Source organism: Rhinopithecus bieti, unplaced genomic scaffold (assembly GCF_001698545.2).
Source record: "Rhinopithecus bieti isolate Rb0 unplaced genomic scaffold, ASM169854v2 scaffold_29855, whole genome shotgun sequence".
In the NCBI taxonomy this organism is placed as follows: Eukaryota; Metazoa; Chordata; class Mammalia; order Primates; family Cercopithecidae; genus Rhinopithecus; species Rhinopithecus bieti.
Window position 1 is genome coordinate 673,359 of NW_016813109.1, and position 6,000 is coordinate 679,358.

The 6,000-nt window shown below is 43.6% G+C and overlaps 1 protein-coding gene across 5 annotated transcripts in view; it reads left to right on the forward strand.

The window, feature by feature from the left end:
* Positions 1-6,000, forward strand: part of PLEKHA2 (pleckstrin homology domain containing A2) — a 95,230-nt gene that overhangs the window by 44,554 nt on the left and 44,676 nt on the right. The window contains exon 2 of one of the 5 annotated variants that reach the window (XM_017847677.1): positions 5,318-5,438. The exons of the other annotated variants lie outside the window; for them this stretch is intronic. The gene's annotated coding sequence lies outside the window, so the exon portion shown is untranslated. The remainder of the gene's footprint in view (positions 1-5,317; positions 5,439-6,000) is intronic. 5 annotated transcript variants of the gene reach the window in all.

A 6,000-nucleotide genomic window follows, 5' to 3' on the forward strand; every position in this document is an offset into this window, starting at 1 on the left:
GGAAATGTTCCCGCGGGGACTATGAAGAGAGCTGGGGAAGGAGGACAGGGAAGGGAGGAGGCCAGCTCAGGTGGAGGGTGTGAACTCAGGTGGAAGTCTGAGCAAGGGATGGTTTCACTGTGGGCCTGCAGGAGCGCTGGGGTGAGTCATTCCTCAGTTTTGTCTCAGGGAGCTGGGCTTTCGTGTGCCTGCACCGGGCAGTAACTGGCTCCAGCTCTGCACATGTGGGCAGAACGGCTTCCAGCAGCCCAGAGGCAGTTCTCTGAAGCAGAGCTGTGGATGCAGGCCATGGAAGGCATAGCCAAATGGCAAAAAGAGATGGAGGGAATTTGGGAGGCCAGCAGCAATGTCTGCTAGATGGGCATACGGTAGGGGCGTGTTGGGGATCAGAACACAGCATGGGCCAGGTGCATTCTTGAATGTCTGGCAGAATTTAGAATCAGTGTGATTAAGTAGCGAATCAAGGCTTCTCATACAGGCAGTAGTGACTCTAAACTGATATAGAACAAAAACCCATTAGCTAAAAAGGACCCATCTAAATGGAAAGTCTCAGTATTATTGATTATGGACACTGATTTGGCTAATACATTTAAAAATCAATATGCTGACATATCAAGCAAACTTTTTTTAAATTATAGTAAGGACATTCAGCATGAGATCTACCCTTTTAACAAAAGTTAAATGCATGATACCATATTGTTGACTGTAGGCATGATGTTATACAGCCAGTCTCCCCACTCTAGAACTTCTTCATCTTGCATGCAGTCAGATAATTCTCGAACAGAAACAAATGCTGGCTTGATTTTCCTTAAAATGTTACTACAATATTATGACACTACCGCTTGTATTTGAATTTCACATTGGTTCCCATCATGACAGAGGAGATGAAATTCCTTAGGGCCGCCCTACTCTAGTACAGCAATCTGCAGAGTAACTATGTTTTAGTTGCAGAGTATTGCTTATGTCCCCCCTTTCTAATGTCCATTTGGCTAAGTAATTGCAAGACCAAATTATATGGCCCTGAACAAAGAGTAAACAGAAGCGTGAAAAACAATATTGCACTAGATTGCTGGTCTTGTCAAATTTACTCTGTCAAATGTGTTTTTTCCGCTTTTTCCAAAAAATACGTAGATGCTTTTACTTTCCAAAGGCCACACAATATGACTCATGGATCATCAAATAACCAAAAAGACTGCATTGCTCTTGGTAACCCTGGGATGCCGATGAAAGCCCTTTGTTTTTATTTAATTTTTTAAAATAAACTGAAAGCAGTTCTTTCCATTGATGGGGTGAAGAGTGTTAGCAGTGTTGGTAACAAGATGGATATTTGGTGCATTTTAGTAGAAAGCATACAAAGGTATGGGAGGAGGTTATAATAACACATAATGTGTAATGGACAATACTGTTGTCTTAAAGGCTACATGAAAATTGGCGTTTTTAAAAAATATATGTGAAACTTTCCTAAGCAAATTTTGGCTGAAAGCCAGGAATAATTTTTGCATTGTATGCTTCAACCTGTCAGAATGCCAAGAACCAGGAAATAACGTTCTTTAAAAATTGGGGAATAGATGAACGTGGTGCAAAATTTGAACTGCAGGAATGCAGAGTTACTGACAAATTTCTCCCTCCCACTTCTGTCCTCTCGGCAGGGGGGCAGCCAGTCTTGACAGTTTCTTGTGTCTGTCTGGAGATAATCTCTGCCTATGAGACTATCTCTTAAGATCATGATAACTTTCAGATCTTCAGCAATTGTTTGGGCAAAGTGTCTTAAATTCATGGATTTTGTGTAATTGGTATCTTAACTATCCACGTAGACATGTGATTTCCAGAAGTCAGTAGAATTGCTGATGTGCTTTTGTCTATAGTGTGTTAGAGTAAGAACGCAGAATCCTTTGGTAAAAAAAAAACCTCAAAAGAAGATTATAAGTGACAAATCTGTACTTTTACCAAATGTAAATTTTGCTAAGGGTAAAGTTATTATTAAAAGTACTTTTTTTTTTTTTTTTTTTAAGAGACAGGGTTCTTACTCCATCTCCGAGACTGGAGTGTAGTGGTGCAATCATAGCTCACTGCTGGATTTGAGTGGGCCTGGTCAAAACATGTTTAGAATTAAAATTATATGTGGGCTTTTTGAGAGCTTAATGTAAAATAAAAAAGTGCAATTTTGCTTTATGTGTTTTCTGTAGCCATCATATTTTTTAAATACTTCGTATCTTTATAACAGGATGTACTTTGTCTAGATTTAAAAAAATTAAAAACTAAGCCGGGCGTGGTGGCTCACACCTATAATCCCAGCACTCTGGGAGGCCAAGGCAGGCGGATCACCCGAGGTCAGGAGTTCGAGACCAGCCTGATCAACATGGCAAAACCCTGTCTCTACTAAAAGTACAAAAATTAGCAGGGCATGGTGGCAAGCTACTCAGGAGACTGAGGCAGGAGAATCGCTTGAACCCGGGAGGCAGAGATTACAGTGAGCTGAGATCATGCCACTGCACTCCAGCCTGGGTAACAAGAGCGAGACTCCATCTCAAAAAGCAAACAAACAAACCAACAAAAACTAAGCAGCACATTGAAAGAATTGTGTTAAGAGTTAGCACTACTCAGTAGTAAAGTCCAAGCAGCTAAACAGATAGAAGCTATGAAACTTAGCAGAGGTTAAATAACTATTGCAAAACCATAGTAATGACTATTTTCAGTTTTCTCAAAACTTCTCTTTGGTATGTTGTTGTTAGATTTTACTTTACATTTTAACCTTCAGCATTTGTTCAATATATTTATTATATATGTTTCTTTTTAAATTTATAGATCTAGTTATGTACCAAAGAATGGTATGGCCAGACATGGTGGCTCATATCTGTAATCCCAGCCCTTTGGGAGGCTGAGGTGGGAGGATCACTTGAGGCCAGGAATTTGAGACCAGCCTGGGCAATGTAGGAAGACCCCATCTCTAAAATAAAATAAAATAAAATAAAGTAAAATAAAATATCAATCGTGGTGGCGTATGCCTGTAGTCCCAGGTACTTGGGAGGCTGAGGTGGGAGGATCACTTGAGCTCAGGAGTTAGAGGCTGTGATCAGGATGGGGTACTCCAGCCTGAATTACAGAGCAAGACCCTGTCTCAAAAAAAAGTCATTTTATTAATTTATTATCTAAATTGTGTCTCTAAGGCAAAGGAGGTTATTGCATGTTTGGGAGAGGGGTTCATATTAGATTTTGCTTCAGAGACCAGTTTTATTAGTTATATCAATTGAGCACAGGGCAACATGATGAATATATTCATTAAGGAAACGTCCATTTTTTGAGCCTCCTGTCATCATCCACAATATATGGTAATGATATCAGTGATCTCCACCTGTGACATTGTTGTTATGAAGAGTAAATAATATATGTGAAAATGCTTTGATGAGCTTTAAAGTGCTACAGATGTTATCTGTTAAGAAAGTTTGTTCTGGCCGGGACATCGGGATGGATGGCGAAGTGGGGAGAGCTGGAGCTGGAGATGACAGCTGGGGATTTGTCACGGAGCTTCCTGATATGCCTGAGGTGGTGGGCATGGAGTTGGGTGGGGGGCAGGTTTAGAGGCCACATGAGGGAAGAATGTTTGAAAGTTTAGTATCTGGTTGACTGGGGAGAGGAGGTGGAATTACTGACAGAGATTGGGGAGGGGAGAGGGAAACCGATTAGAAAGTGGTGGGGAAATGACATTGAGTTTGAGGCTGGATTGAAGAAAGGGCTGATGGAGTTGGCTTATTGAGTTTACAGCTTTAGAACCATTTAAGTGGCCAGCAGTCAGAGTTGAGACCCAGATGCGCCCAGGAGATTATCTGAAGCCCAGGCCTCTGACCTGGTCTTTTTTTTTTTTTCTTTTTGAGATGGAGTCTCACTTACTCTGTCACCCAGGCTGGAGTGTAATGGTGCGATCTTGGCTCACTGCAACTTCCGCCTCCCGAGTTCAAGCGATCCTCTTACCTCAGCCTCCTGGGTAACTGGGATTACAGGTGTGCACCACCACACCCGGCTAATTTTTGTATTTTTAGTAGAGACAGGGTTTCACCATGTTGGCCAGGTTGGTCTCAAACGCCTGACCTCAAGTGATCCACCTGCCTTGGCCTCCCAAAGTGTTGAGATTACAGGCATGAATCACCACGTCCGGCCTGACCTGGTCTTTAAGTCTCTGTCACCAGAGTTGGAAGACGGAAATAAAGGGAATGGGGGGTGTGGCTGAGAGACTTAACACACAATGAAACTTATCCTGTCTAAAGCTGATACCGGTGTCTGTCAACAAGAAATCGACATCCAAGTAATAGAATGAAAACATTAAGCCCATGCAGCAGAGGATGATATAGAATCGACTTCTCCTGAAGGGAAAGATTAAATACACACTTTGAACTGGAGAATGGGGAGAGTAGCTATCAGCATGTCATGTGCCCCTGTGTTAGCATCAGCCAGTGGACCTGCAGGGCAGAGAGGAGGAGAGGTGTTTGGCATCAGAGCAGCAGGCAGAGCCACGGCCCAGGTCACCTGATGCCTGGGATTCGCTTGGCTCCCCTGCTTTGGTTGCTCCTGTCAGGGTAAGGGCTTTGGAATGTGGGGCAGTGACAGCTATGCTCCTCCTTCCCAATCCTGTCACACCGTTCTCCTACATTCAAATGTCTACTCCGAGCTATACCCCCTCTGCAGGCACATTCTTTTCTGCGAGTCTAGATGGCCGTGGCTTTTGGTGGCTGAGCTATGATTTTAGCTCACATACAGCTATGTCAGCTCATGCCGTAGCTCTGGGATTACCAGGGATGTCCCCTCCCTCCTTCTCCTGCTAGCTGCTTTTTACTGTCTGCTGGACACTCCAGGGGCCTGTAAGAGAAGGTCAGATGGCACCAGCATCTCTCCTTCCTTCCCTCTTCCTGCTCTGAATCCCTGGTCTATTGGAGTTTGGCACCCAAGAGCCAGTTGGACAAGTTTCTGCCCTGCCCAGCTTGGGCAATGACACTGGGCCTCTTTTGGTGTAACCCTGCTGGTCCTGCTCTTGTATTTACCTTTCGTTGATAATCAGCTCTTAGATAATGTCTCATGGGAGATGGCAGGGCCTAAAGGAAAGTGCATGGGATTTGGGAATCAGAAAGCATTGTGCTTGAATACTGGCTCCCCTGCTTGCTGCCTGTGTGACCTAGGGCAGGTTCCTTCACCAACCTCATCCTTAGTTTCTTCATCTGTGAAATGGGATTGTTAGGATTAGGCGACCACATGTGAAGGTGCCTAGCAGCATGCCTGGCACATCATAATTTCTTAATATATGTCAGTTTCCTTCTTTCTTTCTCAGGCTGTTTCTTTGCCAAAGCACCAGATTGATGTTAGGAGTTTGAGCTCTGTCTTCATTTGGCTCCCTAAGGAAGTCACTTCCCCCAGTTGAGCCTTAGAGGACTCGTGTGGTGAATGAAGAGGTATGCACAGGACCTTTGAGTGCTGACATGCTGTGAGTTTATGGATCAATAGTTGGGTCTTCTGGTCATTTCTGTGTTCTTTGTGACTCTCACTGGAAGAGGGGGAAGGGAGTAGAAGTCACATGGGTAAAAATTTCTCCTTCAACAAGAAATACTGCTGTTGCTAGAAAAAGGATTAACGTGGGAGGTGTGCCACATCCCTGTATGGACACCTCAGCTGCTTCCTTGGTGACGGAGAAGAATAAGCCATATATTTTCCCCTCCTAGGGAACTGCCTCCTTCAAGGACCTTAGTGGCAGAAGAACTCTTGAGCAAAAAGGAAGATACTGGCATTGTCTTCATAAAACCACATTTATTTATTATTTATTTATTTATTTTTGAGATGGAGTCTGGCTCTGTCCGCCGGGCTGGAGTGCAGTGGCATGATCTCGGCTCACTGCAACCTTCGCCTCCTGGGCTCAATCAGTTTTCGTGCCTCAGCCTCCCAAGTAGCTGGGATTACAAGCACATGCCACTATGCCCGGCTAATTTTTTATACTTTTTTTTTTTTTTTTTTTTTTTT